The 22,522-nt window shown below is 41.3% G+C and overlaps 1 protein-coding gene and 1 pseudogene across 1 annotated transcript in view; both read left to right on the top strand.

Moving 5' to 3' along the window:
• Positions 1-22,522, top strand: part of MAN1A1 (mannosidase alpha class 1A member 1) — a 181,397-nt gene that overhangs the window by 10,252 nt on the left and 148,623 nt on the right. The gene's annotated exons all lie outside the window — the stretch shown is intronic.
• On the top strand, positions 3,966-4,091 carry LOC118758315 (U2 spliceosomal RNA; annotated as a pseudogene).

A 22,522-nucleotide genomic window follows, 5' to 3' on the forward strand; every position in this document is an offset into this window, starting at 1 on the left:
CTGCTATTTTCTGGTCACTGTTGCTTTGTGTGTTTCATGCAGGCGACACTCACACCATATTCTGTTAACATCCACTTGCAGTCTTCAAGTGTTTGTGTGTGGATCTCCATTAGATTGTCCCGTGGCCAGTCCTTTGTTTGGGGTGCTTATATGAGCCACTTTAGTCTGAGAGGAGGCGTGGAAATAAGGAAAGAAAATCTGAAAGAAAGCCTCCTAGTTCAGGAAGTTTACTGAAAGTAGCACACCACACTCAGACGCAAACTTGTTGCAGTGCTGTTGGGGAAGCCTGTAGACCCATGTTTGGAGTTTATGGAAAATGGTGTGGGGCAAATTGATGTATACAAGCCTGTGAAAGACTGGCTGAAACGCAGACTCAGGCCACCCAGGGACCATGAACCCTTGCTGGAGGCTGTGTTTCTGCCAAATCCTCCTTCACAGAATGGTTTTTGTTTGTTTGTTTTGTTTTGTTTTGTTTTCCAGATCACTTGACTCTTCTAAGGGTCTAGAGGGTCTCAGACAGGTGGCCAGGGCTCTAGGACCATGCTGGGATTGGCACAGCTAACTTCTCTGGTGTGTAGGCCTGATTGTTGAACTGTAGTCCTCTTTTGTAGGAATGTTTACTGTTGCTGTAAAAGGGTGTGTTGCCTGACTCTGTCTGTTGGAAGATAAGGCAAAAAGACAAGCCTGTGGCATAATTAGGGTAGAATAGGGAAATGTGCCAGAGCTCAAGACCTCCTTCCAGCCGCCTGAAGCTTCCCCACTAATACTTCCCTTCTTTGATGGATTGCTTGCTAAAACTTGCAGTCACAGGTATATCCTCAAAGTTGCTCAGGAGAAATTACACTTGAACATTTGTCTTAGCAAGGAACATAACAAGTTGTTAGGAAGAGCAAGTATCTTTCATTGTGTTATTTCGTTATGAACTAGTGCTTGCTTGGAAAAGAACATTCTGAAAGTACACAGAAGTGGAAAAATGAGAATCAATCCTTCACGGTTCATTCCTCAGTCATAAGCAGGGTCATTGCTAACTTTCACTGCCACAATGTGGACTTTTTTTCCCCACCACAATTGTAGTGTCTCATTAACAAAAAAATCATTTTATTTGAAAGAGTTACAGAGTGAGAGGGGAGACAGAAAGACATTTTCCATGCCTTCGTTCACTCCTCATGTGGCCACTACAGCTGGAGCTGGACCCATTAGGGCAAGGCCCCAAAGCCTTGGGCCATCCTCTGCTGCTTCTCCAGGCCGTAGCAGGAAGGTGGATGGGTAGTGGAGCAGCCAGTACTCAGACTTGTGACCTTGGGGGATACGGACATCACAGCTAGTAGGTCCTGTGACACCTTGCTGACCCAAGCTTCGTTTTAAGCATTGTTTTGCCATAGCATAAAATATGATATAGAAACATAATTTAAGCATTTCCTCATTGTGATTTGTCTAAAGCAAGGACTTTATATGGGATCAGGCTGGGAAAAAGGCTGAGCTCTGAAGCCTGGGGGTGGGTGTAGCAGAGCAGAGCAGTATCATCAGCTAGCTGCAAGCAGGTGCCTCCCGGCAGGGAGGCCACATCCTGAAATCAACAGGTAGCGTTTTAGACAGGTAGGCCAAAAAAAAAAAACAAACCCTCAGAACTTTAAGTAATTGACTTCTCCCCTGTGTTGGGAGAACCCAATAAAAAGTGCTCATTATTGCCAGGCATTATACTGCCTCCCAGCAGCCCACTTCCCCTCAGCTGAGAGCCTGCCTCTCCCGCTCAGTTCTCCTTTCTTCACTGTTGAGCCCCATTTGGGATTTGGTGCCAGATCTATGGCAAACACATTAGCATCTCCTGTGGATCTGGGCAGGGAGGTGGGAGTGAGTAGGGGTTTTTCTTATTCTAGAATTCATCAGAGAAGTTTCCTAAAATTGTTAGCTCATAGATGAAGATCAAACATCATCCAAGTTGAGTTTCAGAAGTGGCTTTAATAATGCCAGAAAATGGACAAATCTTACAAAGCTGAACTCTTATAAAAGAAAAATTAACAAAAAAGACACCATTCATTCCTAAGATTTCATAGTAACATACATTCTTATGTTTGAAAGGACAGACAAATCTTTTTATTCTAGAGACCTTTAGGGTTTTAAATAGGATCAGTAGACTTTTTGTCTAAGATATTTGGTTTTTAAATAAAAGCATGATTTGTTTATGACGTTTGAGCTCTGATGATTTTTATTTTAAAGATTTATTGATTTTTATTTTTATTGGAAAGTCAGATCTACAGAGAGGAGAGACAGAGAGGAAGATCTTCCATGCACTGATTCACTCCCCAAGTGACTGTAATGGCTAGAGCTGAGCCAATCTGAAGCCAGGAGCCCAAAGTCTCTTCCAGGTTTCCCATGCTGGTGCAGGGTCCTAAGGCTTTGGATCATTCTCAACTGCTTTCCCAGGCCACAAGCAGGGAGTTGGATGGGAAGTGGGACTGCTGGGATTAGCACCGGTGCCCATATGGGATCCTGGCTTGTTCAAGATGCAGACTTTAGCCACCAGGCTACAGTGCTAGGCTCTGGTTTTTTTTTTTTTTTTTGTGTGGGTTTTTGTTTTACTTTGTTTTTTGGTAGTTGTTTGGAAACTCCTTCAAGTGTTCATAGTTATGCATTTAAACATATTTAAGAACTTCATCTTTCAGAAATTTATTTATATTCTGACCTTGATTCTGAAAAGTCTGCCAAATACCAGAACTATTTAAATTTGGCTTGGAGACTGTGTTAACTTAATGAATAGTGATTGACATAAATATTATTTTTTACAAATTGTGGTTTGAAATGATAGTAACTTTAAAATATTTAGGCATGTTATTTTGTAGTCAATTGCAGGGTTGGAAATTAAATCTAATCCACTCCGGTTTTCAGCTTGTAATTAGAAATGCCTGATCAGTCCATATTATGATTTACAGAGATATTTGCCGAAGTCAGCAGTTTTCGAAGTCATTCTTAAGAAATGTAAATGGAACTGTATGTAGTAAAAGGGTGTTTTATAATTGGCATATATTTAATGAATTGTATACATTCACTCATTTTAAAAACTTCAGCTGGCCTTCATTATTTAATCCTTCTGGGGTTACTCAACATAGAATGCCTAATGAAGAACTTGATAACTGTCAGGGGAAAGGGAGCTTTTGAGGAGCATAAGAAATGGAGATGATTTATTAACTACTGTTGAAAGCTGCATTAGCAGTTAGAGTGAATAAAATTACAACTTCTGGAATATTCCATCAGTAGTAAGATAAAGGTACAGTGCAGATTATAAATATTTATTTTTTTCTTTTACTGTGAGCATGCCAAATTTCTGTGACCATGAGTCAGTCCTGAGCAAGACAGGAGAAAGAACCGCCTCTTTCTTCATTCATTTTCCATCAGGTCGTCTATCTTTGGGTTTTGTTGAATTTACAAGGCTTTTAAGCACAGACGTATCAGCAGGAATTACGCTGGTCCACTGTGATGCTCTTTCAAGTCATGAAATAGCCCACGAGTTATGCCCACTGGTCTTTGGAATCTTTCTCCTAAGAATGCACATAGTTATTATTGCCATCTTTTGAGAAGGCTTTTTCATTTTTTCTTTACAATAGCCAAAGGTCAGATCTAGTAAAAAGAGTGATGTAGGATTGAATTAACTTTTCACAGTTTTAAAGTTTTCTGAATGATTTATAAAATGAAATTTGTATCTGTTTTCTGTAAACTTCAAGCCTTGCTGCGAAAATGATTTCCAATCTTTTGAATAGGTACAGCTTTGCTGAAATAAGTGAAGTTAATTCTAAGATTCCTTGAAAGATCATCACTTGCTTGAACATAAATGTTGTGTAGTTTTGTTGACAAATCAGTGTGCTTTATATTTATACTCTTTTTTTTTTCAGATGCTTTATTTTTTAAACTAGGCACATTTCTGTTCATTCTTATCTAGTATTGAATAAATACCGAATAAGAACTGTTATATCGCTTCTCGGCCTTTTGGCTAAGATCAAATGTAGAACTGTTATTTTCTTGTGTTTCACTGTTCTGCAAGATAAATCTAATTAAAGCTGGCTTGAGGTTTTTATCCTGTTTGAATAGAAAAATTTGAGAAATAAAGGTGTTTCAGTAAGCAATGCATGCAGTACTGCAGTGAATTGAAAAGTTATAGGTTAAATATTCCTTCCCACTAGAGGAATCAGAATTTCACAAGCATATTCCTCTGTAATATGATATTGTAAGCAAGAAAAAGAACATTGTTCTTCTGTTTCCCAAGTTAACGTTGTAGCTCCTGACATGCGCCACCTCATACACTTGATTATGTGGCTGATACTCTGGATTTGCAAGAAGTTAGGTTAATCCTTCTCTTACATTGCTCTTCTCACAGTTATAGTGGTTCTCCCATTTCATACACTCCAAATCTCAAGATGTGCCACGATCAGCAAAAAATGTTAAAACACAGCTTTCTCTGCTCTGTCGCTAGAATTTCTGAGTCAATGGACATGGGTGGACCCCCAAATCTGCCTTTTTATAATATGTTCACATGTGGTGCTGATGCAATCGGGCCAATAAGTTCAATTTGGAAAGCATTGCTCTAGAATGAATGTCTAACTCCTTAGCTCCTACACATTGAATTCAGTGTGTGTCTTGAGTCATGTTTCCAGTTATTTACTGGGGAAAACTCATTAAACTTAAATCGTTACTGTTTCCAAAGCACATGTAAGTGAGAATGTTATCTTGTTCATTTCATTTCTCTCAAAAAGAGTATCCTTTTATTTGCTTGAAATGTATGCCTTCATGCAGCCCTTCTTGTATGTTTGGCCTTTACTGATCTCCCCTTCTGCAAATTCTCTTGTCACTTATTGTTTCTGCTTTTGAACCATGTAACTCTGATTTCATGCATGTGTATATCTACTGATTTTAGACACCTCACAGTAGAGACGTGTTTTTCTATTCCCTGGGTTCATGGTCCGGAATGTGATTCATCTTAAGCGTGCACAAAATGATAAACAATTTGATTTAATGTCACCATTTTTTTTTTACAGTCTCTTTAGTTTTTTGAGCAGTAAGTCAGAATAGAAACACCAGTGAGCCTCTCTTTCCACACTTGTGAACTGGGGCCAATAATTCTCTATTGCAGGAATGGAAGAGTTAAAATAGAAAGTATATGTGAATGAACATAATGCTTGGCATGAAGCATTATTCAGTCAATATTTACTTATTTATTAGCAACTAAAGATGGATCGAAGTAATAATCTTTGACTTTGGCTAAAAAGAAAAAAAGGTAGGTCCCAGCACAGTAGCCTAGCTGGCACAGTCCTCTTCTTGCCTGCCCTGGGATCCCATATGGGCACCGGTGCTAATCCCAGCAGCCTCGCTTCCCATCCAGCTCCCTGACTGTGGCCTGGGAAAGCAGTTGAGAATGGCCCAAAGCCTTAGGACCCTGCACCAGCATGGGAAACCTAGAAGAGACTTTGGGCTCCTGGCCTCGAATGGGTGCAGCTCTGGCCATTGTGGCCACTTGGGGAGTGAATCAGTGCATGGAAGATCTTCCTCTCTGTCTCTCCTCTCTGTATATCTGACTTTGCAAAAATTTTAAAAAAGGCAGGGATGGGGAGGGAGGTTAGTAAGTAAGTTGAACTCAGTAAGGATTTTTTTTTTCCAGGAAAGAAAAGGAAGTTTTAGTTGCAGTATTTGTGTATTGAGCAATATCTTCTGTTTCCTATCGTTGTTTTCCTCTGCAGTTGCGGTTGCCAAAATTCCTGCTTCCTGTAGCAGGAAAGTCAGCATTGTTCGCCTTGTTTCTATTGTTTTCCCCCAGAGGTTACACTTACTCTTAGGAGGTTAGTAGGAAGAGTGTTCAGCAGAGCAGTTTCTCATTCACTCATCAGGGTCCAGTTTCCTCTGACATCCTAGCTTGGTGTCACACAAACACTCAGAATAGGGAGAGGAGGGAAAGCCCAGGAGAAGAATCAGTCTCGAGAAATACCATCAGGGCATCAAAAGCAATACTGTGCGAGCTGAAATGCTGAAAGTCTCATTCAGAGATAGCTGTGTGTATAAATTTAGCTCAATAATTAGGCATATGGTGCTTTTCATTTGAGGACGTCGCTGCAGCCTTTGTGATAATATCCGTTGACTATTAGAGCGGCTGCAGCTCTAGCCGTGTTGGCAGTAGAGATTCCTGGTGCATTTAAAACAAGAATTGAAGAGTGAAATGGAAAACTGAATTAATAACTTGCTCTTGGTTGGTTTTAATCTGCTCTTTATTAACTGTAGCTTATGCCTGGAGGATTACATTTGGAAACAGAAAAACCAACTAATATTCTAAAAGTTTACGTCCTCTTTTTGGAACATTATGCTTTTTTTTTAAGATTTATTTATTTTTTATTGCAAAGTCAGATATACAGAGAGGAGGAGAGACAGAGAGGAAGATCTTCCATCCGATGATTCACTCCCCAAGTGAGCCTCAACGGGCCGGTGCTGTGCCGATCCGAAGCCGGGAACCAGGAACCTCTTCCAGGTCTCCCACGCGGGTGCAGGGTCCCAAGGCTTTGGGCCGTCCTCGACTGCTTTCCCAGGTCACAAGCAGGGAGCTGGATGGGAAGTGGAGCTGCCAGGATTAGAACCGGCGCCCATATGGGATCCCGGGGCTTTCAAGGCGAGGACTTTTAGCCGCTAGGCCACGCTGCCGGGCCCTGGAATATTACACTTTTGTAAAAAAAATTTATTTTACATTTTACAGTTTTGTAGATATGAGACTTCCCATTTTTCCCACACTTTCTTCCCTCTCCCTTTCCCCCTCCCCGTTGTTCCTGTGTTTTGCAATGATCTAGTCCTTCAGCTGTAGTCTTGAGTCCAGCTTTCTTCTCTTTATGTGTGTCATGACATTGTTGGAACATTGTATTCTGAAAGAATTCTGCAGCACATTTTGATTGCTTTTAGTCTTAACATAAGATGCTGAAATTCTTATGTTTCAATAGAAATAATAGCCCTTACTCAATGATATTTTTAGTTTTAAAAGCGTTTCAGATTAAAATTGGAATCACAAATCACTTAACTGAAAATGGTTAATACTATGTGATAATGGTATGTATCCTGGACATGAATGTATTTGGTCCCCTATTTTTCCCTAGCATTTCAGTCCACCCAAACCCATAGTTTTCAGTGTTGGAAATCTGCTTGCCCTTACTCGGTGGTAAGGAACATAGGGAAAGAAAAATGTTTGTAAAACTGGTTCAGAAAAGATAATTATAATTTTGTAAGTTTGGCGATGAGATCTGGTCCTAGATGTAGCATCGGGACGGGGGTTGAAACAGAGGTTTAAAAACAATTTCCTTTGGGCATGTGAGGGAGGATGATGATTTTCATGTATTTTTAATGCTTCTTTAATATAGTCCCATTTCAACGCGACCGTGTCTGTCTAGGAGCCTGGGACTTGCATGTCTTCAAATGCTTCTGTGGTTATAGCTCTCCACCCACCTGTGATGTGGAGAATTACACTTTAGGTTTAACTAGGGCGAAATCACTAGAATTCAGGCATTTACAGGGGACTTCTTTGAAAACAAGAAAGAATTTTGTAGAACAGTAACAAGGCACTACCCTGAGTTAACCCCTTAGGTGTATTCCTTATTAGGAGAACTTCTCTGGCCGTATTTCTTCTTCGGACATGAAGCTTCAGATCTGCGCTTCATTTTGGACTGGCAGAGTAACAGAGACTTAGGGTTTTATAATGAAATATGCTCCAAGTAGTCAGGTGTTGAATTTAGTCGAGTGTCTTGTTCTCTGGTGCTTTTAACCTAATTGTTTATCGTCGTGTATTCCTTGGTGTTTTCTCTTAGAAGGAGAGTGATACTAAACCACAGAGGTGGACACCAAAACCACAGCAGGACGGGGTTGTTTGTGTTAGGCATGTCTGCGTGTTGGTCACCTTCATCATCAGGCCTTGAGCATGCATCTCAGCAGGCTGTTGGTGGAAGCCTAAGAGGTGAACCGCCCTCCCGGCCATCGCCTTGCAGACACGTGGTCCCTTTGCCCCTGAGCTGTGCGAGGCACTTGCTTGCTGCTCAACCTGAGGGTAGGACATCTTGAGAAAGAAAGCTGTTTAGTGACATGATTGGTGAACGTGTTTGTGGGTCTAAGCCCTCCGTGGAGTCCTCCTCGGCTGATCGGGAAATCCTGCCTTTAACGCAGCCCCTGCTCCGAAGCACGGGGGAGGTTTTTGGTTTGCAGGCAGCACTTTGAGGATGTGATTTGAAGGTGACAAATCATACTGACAGCAAGAGAAGGGTCTTCCTCCTGGGCAAGGTGAGATCCTGTAATTCTCCCCAGCGTTTGTCCTCACAAACCCCAGGAGGCACAGAACAGTGGTGAATCTAAGAGAGTGTTTGTTATAGATAATGCTCTCCAAAGTTTTTCCACTGTTGCATCATGAGATGCCAAGTTAGAGATTTCTGTTGTCAGTAGAATTTTGCCTTAATGTTTAAAATAATAGCTTTATTATTATTATTATTATTATTATTATTATTATTATTATTATTATTTTACTCTTGAATGGCAGCTGTAAATTTTCAGGTGTATTGGTCTTATGAATAATAATAACAACAATGCCCAGTAGTTATCTTTCTCTGTAGCCTTAGAGTAGTGATAGCAGCTAAACCAACACGTTTGATAAAAGTGTGACTTGGTTAGAGTGCTTCCTTTTTTCTTCTGATAGAGTGGCTTTGTTACTCTTCCTGTTCGTAGAACTTCTCCTTAACTGGTTTTCTTGGTAGCTTGATCTTTATAGAAGTCAATAACTGGATTTCTTAAAACGAGATATTTGTTTATTTGGAAGTTGGAGCTAGAACGAGAGAGGCAGCTCTTTCATTTGCTGTCTCATTCCCCTGACAGCTACAGGGACCAGGGCTGAGGAAGTCTGGGCTTGGGAACCAGGAGCTTCGTCTGGTCTTCACTTGGCTGAGAAGGGCCCAAGCACTGGGGCTGTCTGCTGCCGCTCTCCGAGGCCATTGGCAGTGAGGTAGATCAGAAACGGAACAGCTGGGACATAAACAGGTGCCCATATGGGATGCTGGTTTTACGAGTGTCAGCTTTATCAGTTACATCCCAATAACTAGATTTTAAAGTCTCATTCTGCTTCGATTTTTGTCTCCTTTTATCTACAGTTGTCATTTTAGAATGCCAAAAGTATGCAAATAAGTACCACACACTGTGTTCCAGTGTTTTCTTGTTAGGCATTATGCCAACCACTTTATGTACCTGTTCTCATTTAATTATCAGAATGACCTTGAATTCAGTATTGGTTCCTCCGTTTGTGCACATATGAAATTTAGGCTAAATGGAGTCCAGAAAATTACACAGTGTTGTGAAGCTCCTGCAAGCTTGCCTGGAGATTTGAATTTAGGTCTGTCTTGCCCTCAAAAGCATTTTCCTGTCAGGTGCTGTTCCCCTTGGGTTTCCCTCAGTTCCTGGGGCTTTGGCACTCTTCGGGGTCTTGAGCCCTTTGACTGACAGCTGGGACTCCTGTGAAGGAAGTAGACAGAAGCAAGGCAGGGAGGGTTGGCAGGGTTTCCAGCTGTGGCAAACACTATGCTTTGATTCTAAAAGTACAACCCATGTTCAGATTCTTTGGAAAAGCTTCTCTTAAGAGCAGCATTGTGTCCAACATTAAGCATTATGTTTATTAGGTTATGTTCATGTATTTGATATACTTAAATATTATATATAATATTTAACATTATAATATATGATTTTATATATAATATATATATTTACTTAATGTGTGCATAGTTTTGTGTATGCCATTATTTCAAATGATGTCTTAAGCACTAGCCATAATAATTGAGGATCCTAGAAAGTTGTTTAACTCAAAGCAATGAGAAATCAGAGCAATGAGAAAGAGTGCAGGAATCAACTTCTAAATTTGCTTCATTTTCTATCCCTGATGCTGAGGAAACTATAACTCATAAATTGTGGCATAGCTATCTTTGAGTAAAAGATTCCATAAATTATAGTGGTATTAGACATGGTACTTCTCACAGTGAGGTTTTCAGTGGTGTTTCTGATAGTTTGTGGAGGTACTGAACTAAGACAGGTTTAGTCTGGTAGAGTAGTGCTTCTGAGGGCATGCAAGAAGCAGACCACGGAAGTCAAGCAGAGGTCTTGGAAAGTACTTAGTCTCTATCCTGAAGTGAGGGGACTGGTTAGGTTAGGCAAATAATAGCAAAGTTGTATTTTCAGATGATGCTGATGTCAAGGACGTGTGTTCGAAGGCTCAGCGGTAATGCACATGAGTAATAATATTGGCCTAAGGACATAAAAGTATAGGAGCTACAGAAAGTAAACAGATCCCTGAGATGTTAAAACATAAATTTAAGGAGCAGAATGTTTAGCCTAGTGGTTAAAACACCCTTGTCCTGCACTGTGGAACCTAGAGCGGATTGCCAGTGCTAGCTTCTAACTCCGTCTTCCGGCTGACGCAGACTGACCCTGGGAAGATGGTGGTAGCAGCTAACCACTGCCCCTCACATGGGAGACCTCTCAGCTTTTGGTTGCAGCCCAATGCAGGCCATTGTGTACATTTTGAGAGTGGACCAGTGGAGGTAAGTTTTCTGTCTCTCTTAACTCTGAAATAATAGAATGGATGTTACAGAATTTTGGGGGCCCATAATTATAGAGAGTGAGGGAGGCAGTTGAGTCAGATGGTGCCTGGGTTCCTGATTTAAACAAAGGGCTGGTGATGATTGCAATCCCAGGCAGTGGAAGAAGAGTTGGGAGGGAGTGATGAATGTGTGGGGTTTGAGGTAGGATGCATTAGTGAGGAGGAATATCTAATTAGAGTAAGTCTTTTGCAGGCAGTGAGAAATACTCAGGATTGCAGAGAGAGGTAGAGACTTTTAGACGCCGATCTGGAGACCATCAGCCGTGCAAGTAAATAAGCTCATCGTGTCCTATTAGAAGAGATAAAGGCAAAGGTGTCTCAAGAGCATTGACATTGAAGAGACATGCAGAGTAAGATAGACAAGAGGCAATCAGAGATGCAGGCAGAAAACTGGCAGAGTGTGGCACTTAGGAACAGTTTGCTTGCTTGCGGTTCTAAGGTGCGAATCTGGGTTCTAACTTGGATTTGATAACAAGCAGATTGAAGGTAACATTCCTACAGTGGAGCTAAGGAAGTGTATTGACAGTTCTTTGAAGAAGGTCACTGTGGACAGAGCTGGAAAGGCCACAGTGTGTTTGCTGCAATGTGACAAGGAGTGGGGGCAGACTTAAGTGGAGCAAGGGAGGGCTTACCTGGCATGGCTGAGCGCAGAGCCTGGGCCAGGAGCCGTGGATGTGTAGGGGCTTCCGCTCTCTAGTTTGATGAAGTTTAGCAGGTTTCAACCACTCTGCCCAACGTGGGGAGGAATGCAAGTAGACTGCGCCAGGTTTTGAGTCTCCCTAGGTTTTTGAAGCAGAGGGAACACGCACTGACCTTATATAACTTTTTGAAAACCTGATACAAGTGGTCATTTGTAAGAATAGAAAAATCCACTCAATTTACATTAAAGAAGGTGTTTATTATAAATATAAAGGGGGGCCCAGTGCGGTAGCCTAGTGGCTGAAGTCCTCACTTTGCATGCGCCGAGATACTATGTGGGTGCCGTTTCTAATCCCTCCAGCTCCCTGCTTGTGGCCTGCGAAAGCAGTCAAGGACAGCCCAAAGCCTTGGGACCCTGCACCCGCAAGAGGCTCCTGGCTCCTGGCTTCAAATCAGCTCAGCTCTGGCTGTCACAGCTGCTTGAGGAATGAATCATCAGACTGAACATCTTCCTGTCTCTCCTCCTCTCTGTATATCTGACTTTCCAATAAAAAAAAATAAATCTTTAAGAATTTATCATGAAAGAAGTACAGCAGAATGCCACAGGACCTGGAGCTGCATAGCCAAAAGCACCAGGAACCAAAACTCTTAATTCTTCACTTCTTTTCTTGGGCTACTTCATTCTTTTCTTTGTAGATGCCTGCTTATTTTTTTTTTTTCTCTGCAGACAAGCTCTCTATTAGCCAGTCTATAAGTTTACATGGTCATTGCAGTCAAGTACTAATGGAGGCTCCAGAAAGCATCTCAGAGGTTCCATTCCAAATTGCCAGTCTGGAATATGACCCAGCTTTAGTTAGGCATCTAATGAGCTAGCACCAGGGGGTGGAGTATTGATTTTTAGTGTTAAGTGTGACTGTGGTCTAGAGCCTCCCAGGTGATGGAGAGGAGCGGGTTGCCTGGCTGTGCAGGAACCTCCAGCTTTTCTGCTGCATCCAGATGTCTGCTTTGCTTCAATGTCATCACAGCAATTTCCTCGTTTCAGGGCTCCTCGGCAGAGGCAGGTAGTCTGGACTTCTGCTATATATTCAGCACAGAGCATTGTGCATTTTTCCTATACTTTTTATTTTCATTTATTTGGAGAAGAAAACAGAGACAAAGACAGAGGGATCTTTCAGGCCCTGGCTCATCCCCCAAATACCCACATTAGCCTGAGTCAGGTCAAACCCAGGAGCCTAGAACTTCATCCAAGTCTTCCTTGTGGGTGGCAGGGATGCAAATATTTGTCTTCATGTGCTGTGTCACAGGATGTGAGTTAGCAGGAAGCTGGAGCCTTGAAGCAGAGCTCAGACATGAGCCAGGCCGACTGATACAGTGTACACGTATCCCAGTCTGCATGGTAACCACATGAAATATCTGCCCCCACATTCTGTCTTGGTGAAATGACAGTCGTGATTCCCATATTATGCAAGAATCCTGAAGTGCCTAGAACATAAACCAAACTTATCTGCCATGAGATGTTCATATTGTTGCCCTATAACATAAAGTTTCAAACACTTTAATGGTGACTGGTTGGCACACGCACGTGTGTGTGCACATGTGTACACACACACACACACACACACACACACACACAATTTGATCCCAGATCTAAATAATTAGGTCTTGTCATTCATTTATTGAAATCCCACCTATTAACACCTGATTGGAATTTATCTGTTCCATAAATTCTTACTTGTTTTTCCTCCCCCGCCAGCGGAAAAAAATCATTTCTCTCCCTGTGTTTTGTGACTCATTTTGTTTAAATCTGTATATTTCTTATTCTCCTGATGTTAAAGGCAGCACAGATTTATAAAGGCAGTGAGACGAAAAGAGCTCACAGCCTTACCATGTGTTAACAGTCCAACTCCGCGTCCATCCATACACAGTGCCTTTGAATCTGTCTCGTTCCATGTGGCTGCTGGCTCACATCGCAGCAGCTCCCGTTCTGATCCAGCTCCTGCTGCTGTTCCTGGGACAGCAACAGGTGTCAATACAGGTGCCGAGGCCCAGCTTAGAATTTCATTTCTCACTAGTCTTTTGAGGTGTTCAGGTAAGAGACCTGGAAGAAGCTCTAGGCCTCTGGCTTCACTCTGTGGCACGACTCCAGCCATTATCGCCATTTGGGAAGTAAACCAGCAGATGAAGGCTATCTTTCACTGTAACTGCCTTTCATGTAAATAAATATCTTATTTATTTATATATTTTTGGAAAGCCAGATATACAGAGAGGAAGAGAGACAGAGAGGAAGATCTTCTGTCTGCTGATTCACTCCCCAGGAGCCTCTTCTGGGTCTCCCAAAGAGTGCAGGGTCCCAAGGCTTTGAGTCCTCCTCAGTTGCTTTCGCAGGCCACAAGCAGGGAGCTGGATGGGAAGTGGGGCTGGTGGGATTAAAACCAGCGCCCACATGGGATCTTGGTGCACATACAAGTTAAGGACTTTAGCTACTAGGCTACCATGCCAGGCCCCAATTGATATCTTTTTAAGTAATGTCTTTTAAGTTTTAGACAGAATTCATGTCTTTGCCCCTGTAACATTGAGGTCCCCAAGGCCTGCTGTTTTCAAATAGTAGACTCTCAGTTCCTCAAAACCACCTACATTTCTTGTTACTATTGTCCTTCCTCCATTTTCTATGGGGAGGGGTGATCCTTCAAAAAATTGCAGAAATTGTATGTTATGAAAGAAAGATCTGAGTTGTAATTTTTTGCACCAAAAATATGCCTAGAATTTCATTTTCCACTGATCTTTTGAAGTATTTTTGAATTCACTTATTCAAACAAATAAAATTTTTATGTATTTCTGGCATGTATCATGTTTTTTAAAAATATATGCCCATGAGGAGTGGCTAAATCTAACTGATTAAAGGTACTTGTTTTTTGTGATAAGAGCACTTAAAAACTACTGTCAACAACTTTCAGTGATAAAATATGTTTACGTATACTCACCATGTTGTAGAATTGATCTCCTAGAAATACGTAATACTTTATAAACTTGCATGTGATTCTCGTACCATGCCATGCTAATCTGTGTTTGGTCCAATGTAAAAATACAGTGGCCAGCCTCCTGCAGTCTGTGTTGTTCTTAATACAGTATGTTTCCTACTCGTGGTCAATCGCAGTCTGTCTGAAAATGGCAATATTTGTCCTGGACTATCTCTTTTTTATTATTATTAATTATTTTGCATTATGTGACAGTTTCATAGGCTCTGGGAATCCCCCCACGCCTCCCCACGCCCCTCCCCCCGGTGGATTCCTCCACCTTGATGCAGTATTACAGTTCAAATTCAATCAAGATTCTTTCCTTGCAAACATATACCAACCATAGAGTCCAGCTACTTATTGTCCAGATGGGTTGAACAGTTTCTTGGGGAGACCATTTCTGGTCCGAAGTTAGAGCTGGTAGAATATCATCACATTCAATTAAGAGTCCCAATATAACATCAACAGCAATTTGCAATATTATGGAATTGACATGGTTTTGAGTAACCAGTATGTTAAAAAAAAAAAAAAAAAGCAAGTCCTAACCACGACCTATGATTAGCTCATTGACATTTCAATTTTAGTTTATATACAGGACCGGCTGCTATATACCTTAAAATGGCTATAAGGTACCATTCAGCTGTCTTGTGTCTATTTCATTTTAGTATTTAGCCATTTGTTGTGTTGAAGTATAATTTTGCTGATCTTGGCAGATTTTAGGATAATCTAGACTGGCTTGTAACTCTAACAAGATATTTGTCAACAATTAAGGTGCAGAACATTTTTGGGGGGGTGTGTGTGCAGAAAAATCCTCAACACCATGGTGAGGAGTAACTAATCTTTGTGTCCCACCCAGCGAGGCATGAGCCAATCCACGCCAGCTCTTTCCTATCAGATTTGAAGTTTTACTATCTGTTGTTTGTCTATTTATTTTAGGTTTTTTTAGTTTGTATGATTGTTTGTTTGCTGTGAGGGGTTTTCGAAGCGATCCTGATGGTCATTGCAAGGGAGGGCGGGGGTCCAGAAGTGGAGTCAGGCTCGGACCAGAGAAAGCTCTCCTCCCTGGTCCCGAAGGACATTTATTGTTCTTCTGTTTCTGCGGACCGCTCAGGGCTTCTGGTTGTCTTTCCGATGACGTTGGTTTCTGCACGGTAGTGTTTGGACTTCTTCCATCCCCAGCGGAAGCTCCGGTTGGGGGTGGGTGACCTCAGAGTACTCGGCCTCCGAGGGCATCCAATTCCCTGTGGCCTCCTTGGCAGTTGGGACATAGTCCTTGTTGCTCGTATTAATAGTTTGTGGTGAAAGTCTGGGAGTCTTCATGGTTGGGATCCAAGCTTCCTCCTTACCACCTGCTCCACTCTGGAGTGCCCCCCTGCTCCACGCACATGACCTCCTGTTAAGAGGTTGCTGGACTGTCTCTTTAACAGTCCACATTCATGTAGCTCTTACTACATACTACAATGTAATGTGAAACTTGTTGTATTTTAATGCTGTTGTTAATTTACTGTAACTAATTTATAAGTTAAACTTTACCATAGGTATGTATGTGTAGGAAAAAGATTGTGCGTTCAGTACGTTCCAAGTTTTCAGTCCTCCATTGAGTTTTAGAAAACATCTCCCATAGAAAAAAGGAGCCTATTTTAGCTGCCACAATGAACACATCCCATCAAGTCTTAGTCAACTGAAGTTTTGTGACTTTCCCTCTTTGCTGCATGTCTTCTACCCCATGTGAAGAAAGTTCTCTTGCATTTAAAACATTAGGTTAAAATGGATCAACCTGGATAATCCTGGCTGCTAATCTCTAATTTGTGGTCATGTTAATTATCCTCAAGTAACTTTTTCGTTGTATCTTCCAGTTCCCTTTTTGTGCATAAAAGAACATATTCACAGATCCAAGGATTAAAACATTGCTGTGATTTGAGTGTGATTTATTTTCTTTTTCTCCGACTCAAGCAGGAGGTTCATTCCTAGAGTCTTATGTGAGTAGTATTAAGCAGGTAGAAAGCGAATCTGAGTCTGGTGTTTAAAGGGTGGGACCTTTGCAGTGTGGTTGGATTAGATCACAGCATGTGGGTGGGGCCCATGACTGAATCCATTAGCAGTAATAGGAAGAGAAAGGAGACCACACAGGTGTAGATTGACATTCCCGTTTCTTGACTCTTGTCACAAAATGCTGGGCACCCTGTCAAGACTGTCAACAAGAAGGCAGTCCTTGGATGAGATCCCTGGACACTGACCTGCAATCATGAACCGAAATAAACCATTTTTCTTTATAAAACTTAGCCTGCCTCACATATATCCTATAGTAATGAAAAATCAGCTAACACAGACATAGACGCTGTGTCTTGGAGGCCATTCATTCTGCTTACCAGTTGGATCACACACACATGCAATTTGTAAAGCCAAGCACTGTCCCTTACATGCACAGTGCTCCTCAGCAGTCACTGGTGACTCAGGTGGCCTATTGTTGTGTTTGACGCTCAACAAACATGCTACCCAAGAGGTGTTTTGATTAGGGTTACTAGTAGGAGTAACCCTAATCAAAACAAACTACATATACAGTAGTTCGTTCTTATAACCAGCTCTGTATGCTGATAAGCAGGGAAGGATAAGCTGATGTATTGACATGTAACAAGTATTGATAAATAAGAACATCCTGCTCTCTCCTAAATTTTTACTGAAGCCTAACTGCCTTTGATGGAATATCTTATTTTAATCCCATATTGTTTCTCTTTTGCAAATGAGTATACTGTGTGCAACAGGAGTATTTAATACATACAGCGTAGTGAGAATACTAAAATTCTTCAAGGAAGGGTAGGCATTTGGTGTGAGAGTTTTGAGTTAGTGCTTGGGATGCCTGCCTTCCTTCAGTAGAGTTCCTAATTTAATTTCCATCGACTCTGCCTTTGATCCAGCCTCAGATTCCTGTGGACCCTGGGAGGCAGGGGATAATGGCTCAAGAACCTGAGTCCCTGCCACCCCCATGGGAAACTGAATTGAGGGTCTGGGTTCCAGGCTTCACCCTGGCCGAGTACTGATTGTTAGGAACATTTTGTGAAGAGAATAAGCAGATAATAGATCTTTTTCCATTTCTTGTCCTCACTACTTTCAAAAGAAAATGAAAATAAATAAAAATTTGAAAATCTTGGATCAAAAGTAACTTGATTTGCAGTGATTCTCCCTGCATCTTATTAGTTGCAGAATAAAAATCAGGTGTACAAACTCTGGAGCCAGACTTCTGGATTGGCTTCCTCCCTCTTTGCCACTTGAAATGCCCAGTGGCCTTCTGCTAGTTGCTGAAACTCCTGGGTACCTCAGTTTTCTTATCTGTCAAGCAGGGTCCAAGATAGGCCTTATTGGATGTAGTTTTTATCAAATGTTGAATTACATGTGATGTTATGTGTAAAATGCTTAGAATCTTGACCAGAAGAATCTTGACTGTTGTTAGTATTATTTAGTTCAATAGTTTGCTTTAAGCATTGACTCTCACAGCTTTTTTTAGCCACCCCCCCCTAAATCACGTGTGGCAGTGTCTGGGAACAATAGCTGCCACTCCCGGTGAGTTGGGGTGGGGTGGGGAGTTCAGGCTTGAGTGTACCAAGGACAGCGATGCTGCTGAGCATCCTGAAGGGCACAGGCGCTCCTCCACACAACAGTGATGCACCCCAATGTCACTGGCACCAAGGTTTCATAACTCTGCTTAAAAGATTTTATCAATGATTTCATTTGCAAATAGTGTGCTCGTCTCTGGAGCACACATTCAGGGGTATGCAAAATTCTGTTCCAGTGAAAAATCGAGTAAATTTTCTTAATTTCCTCATTTTCCATTGCGCTTTATTCTGGGGGTCATAGGAAAGAAATTCGGGAACTCGTCATCACTATGTATGTGAAATGCTATGGTGGTTTAGACAATTACCTATTTGTTACCTGTTTAGAATTGACCTATACTATAGTGTATGACTCACAAGGCTTCATACATTTTTGTCAGTTTCACTTTGATTTCTCAGTATTCTGAAAAGCATGTACATTTACTGTGAGTTTGGTACTCAGAATGCTGATTACACAATCCAGCTGCTAGGTACTGGTAATGCAAATGAGACCTCAGTCATATTATAGTAAAAATACATTTGTCTTGTGGCCTTTAGCGAATTTTTGCCTTATAAAACCTTAGCAGGACCATGTCAGCTGTAGCAAAGATAACACCCGCTTTAATCCTTTTTATGTCATTAATGTTACAACTTTAATGAGTCTATGGACATAAAGGAATTACTGTGACATCTCATTGAAACATAAGAAACAAATGTTTTCCCCTCATATCTATATACTGTATTTTAAAGTCAGAATTATCAAATGGGGAGATAGGAATTTACAGCAGACTTACTATGTTGTGAAGCGGTTTGTGTGTAACATGCTGAGTTTATTTTGGTGACACTTCAGAGATTGTGTAATTCACAGGAATCAGCTTTAAATGTTACTGGCATCTTTCAAGAGTTTGTTTTCTGCAGTCTCAAGATGCTGAAATGCAGGAGGGAGGACTTCCTGTGTCAGCATCCACCTTGCTGCGGATTTGACTGAATGCTGGAGCAGCACACTGTACATCCAGCTAAATGCAGCTAAAAATTAGTTCCTGCCTTGTTTCCGTTGTGAAATCACTGCCAGCCATGTCTTGTTCTGCCGCTTCATAAGTCAGTGCCTCATGCTGAAGACATTTTAGGGAAACTCCTAATGGTGTTACAGGTGAAATATAGGGAGTTGTTTATGTTTCTCACTGAAAAATTAGTTGATCTGAGAAAGGGGAACCTTACTTATGTATATATATATAAAGGATATATATAGTCATGTTATTGAATAGTCTGGCCTAGCGACTAATGGGCCCAAGAACTAGGGATCATACCCAGAACACGTTTCATTTATGAGACATGGCTTGTACCAGGTAGTCAATATAGTATAATTGATATCTGAATGTAGATTTCAGAGAATAGCAGCAAAGGGATACTGTAATATTTAAGGCTATCAGATGAGCTGATCCTAATCCCTGGAGGTCTCAAGTCGGGGGGTGGGGATACATGTAGGAGCCAGAATTGCGGCACTCGGTGTCATTGAAAAGGTGATCGTAAGGTCACAGAGCTGTGCGCAGGTGAGTGCCTTCTGGACAAATGTTGAATGTAGGATAGACCTCGCAGTTACAGGTGCTTAGAGCATTCTATGGAAGGAAGCAGTGGTTCAACCTGTCACAAAGGAATAGGGAATGGGATTTTGTCTGGAGAGAACTGTATCCAGACAGGACCTTCCCGGCTGCCAGGATGAACCTCTTCAATAGTTGACTTCCTGCCCAGCTGACACAGGTGTGGCAGCAGATGGTACAGCTGCCAATCCCAGCAGTGGAGGAGTGTTTTGTACATCGTACATTACATTGCATTGTAATGTCTTCCCCGTTATACAGTACAGACAATTGTACCATTTATTGTCTCCATTACATTTTAGGACCTTACTTCCTCTTCAGTGCAAAATAGTTGCTTGGGGTAGAAAGTAAGGAAAGCTTACCATCTAAAAGTGAACCAAAGAAGAAGGGAGTATGGGCCTGTGCCATGTCATTACTACGTTAAGCCTTGGCTTGTGTGCCAGCAACCTTTATGCACACCAGTTTGAGTTCCTGCTACTGCATTTCCAATCAGCTTTGTGGGAAAGCAGCAGAGGATGGCCCAAATCCTTGGTCCCTGGCACCCACATGGGAGATCCAGAAAATGCTCCTGGCTGCTGGCTTTGCACCAGCCCAGTTCTGGCTGTTGCAACCATTTGGAGAGTGGATTGATGGATGCAACAGTCTCTCTCTCTCTCTCTCTCTCTCTCTTCACCTTTCAGCTAAAAAATAAATCTTAAAAAAAAAAAAAGGTGGGGAAGGGGAGAAAGGATGGATAGCTTCCACATAAATTCCGACAGAGCATCCTGGTAGAAGGCAAAATATTCTCCTGGTTTGACAGAGCACTTTAAACAAGGATATTTTAAATCAAGTTAGAAAGTCCAAAGCCAAGGACAGTATTTGATATTCACTCTGGGAAGGCATTTTCTGTCAATGGTAGAAGGTCATACTTTTCTGTTTAGAAGAATAGCCTTGTTTTCAAAAGTGAAGGATATGGAATCCTAATATTGTTCAAACAATGAAAAGAAAACAGTATTAAGAGGGTCAGTTTTTATGGAAATTCGTACTAAAAGATCACAAGTATACAGTCTTATTTTAAATAACATTTGGTGTAGTTGTAATGAAACTTTGGGGAAAGTTACAGATATGCAAGTTCGAAAGGAAAATTTTTATACTGGAGATAAAGGAATTAAAACTGTTATGATGTTCCATAAACATAGGTGAAATTACATTTCAATACCACTCTCATTTTGCTAACGATAAGTAGGGTATTTAGCAGAAATATTACTCTTAAAAATGCTTCCAACCAGGGCTCTTTTCAGAAAGAATAAAACTGTTTAGTTAACAAAACGAGATGCAATTATTTGGGTGAATCAACTTTTACCAGCTTTATTAACAAATTAGAGAAGTTGACTCAATTAATATTTGAGGCTTTTATTCAAAATAGTAAGCCATCTTTCTTTGATAACAGTATTTCCTTAAATAGCATCCGATTTAAGCTAAATACTTTGTTAAACAAGTAGTTGTGGGAATAGAATTGATATCTGAGTTAGGATTTCAGAGAATGGTAGTATACTGTAAAAGTCGTGGATCTAGAGGAAAACTACTCAGAGTATTCCATGATGTTCTGTGTGCTATGTACATCTAGGAACTCAAATATCTATGTTTTTTATTTTTTAGCATTTTGTGCCAAACTTAACATATCAATCATTCAACAGTTGATCACATGACCCAGCTACAATCTCTGTGGTAAATGTTCTTGATTATTATTCAGCTGTCACCTGTCCAACTTTTAAAATAGTTTCTGCTTCCAAACAATATTATAAAAATAAATATTGCAGAAAAGAATGCCATTTTCTCAAGTTGAAGATGTGGTATGGAATTGAACTTTGAACAAATCTCCCAGGTTTCTTTAAAAACAATTGGAAGGCAATTTTTTTTTTTTTTAAGATTTATTCATTTTATTACAGCCAGATATACAGAGAGGAGGAGAGACAGAGAGGAAGATCTTCTGTCCGATGATTCACTCCCCAAGTGAGCCGCAACGGGCCGGTGCGCCCCGATCCGAAGCCGGGAACCTGGAACCTCTTCCGGGTCTCCCACGTGGGTGCAGTGTCCCAATGCATTGGGCCGTCCTTGACTGCTTTCCCAGGCCACAAGCAGGGAGCTGGATGGGAAGTGGAGCTGCCGGGATTAGAACCGGCGCCCATATGGGATCCCGGGGCTTTCAAGGCGAGGACGTTAGCCACTAGGTCATGTCGCCGGGCCCCAGAAGGCAATTCTTTAAACGATAAAAACATTAGTGGCTGATAGCAAATCAGTTAGTAATTAGCTAACCTTTGTTAAACTTTAAACATAGTGGGCTGACTCCTATGAGGGATAAGGCCACTGCAGTTCCTGCAGCTTGTCACTCATTGATGGCAGCACAGTTGCCATGACAGCATATTCCCACCACAACAGCATGTAGCCATGTGACACACCTTGGCACAAGGCGGAGGGTCACAGAAACCATGGCCACCCACAGATGTGGGCGCTTGTCTCCTGATCACCCCCAGCTGTGGAAAAGCTGAGTGAGCACACGTGTGACTTTTACAGCCTTTCATCCAGGGACAAAGAAAAAGGAGATTTTTGGTATGGGGTAAATCAATCTGTAGTATCTGAAATAAGTAGAATATATATATATTTATGTTTTTCCATTTTTATTATTGTTTCTCAGCTTTTTCTCGTCTTTTTGAATAGTAAAATAATTTGACCTCTGCTAACAAAGTCGACATTTTTTTCTGTCGGAAATTTATGGAGATCCTTGCTGGATTTTTCAGCCATAAAATCGCTGCGCAGAATTGGAAGTCATCGCACTCAAAGCTACTACTAAGTAATGCAGTCTATTTTAACAGGTCGCTGGATCTGGCATATATTTAATGCTGGGCACTTGGCCATCCAGCACCAGTAGAATGAATGATGATTATCTTTTTTTACCCTTTGAAAAATATTCCAGCTTTATCAGAGTTTAAAGCTCTACTAGAATGGTTAAAGTAATGCATTTTCAGTTGCAGGATTTACCTGCTATTACTTGCAGGACATTGCAAA

The sequence above is a fragment of the Ochotona princeps genome, chromosome 1 (genome assembly GCF_030435755.1).
Source record: "Ochotona princeps isolate mOchPri1 chromosome 1, mOchPri1.hap1, whole genome shotgun sequence".
NCBI lineage: Eukaryota > Metazoa > Chordata > Mammalia > Lagomorpha > Ochotonidae > Ochotona > Ochotona princeps.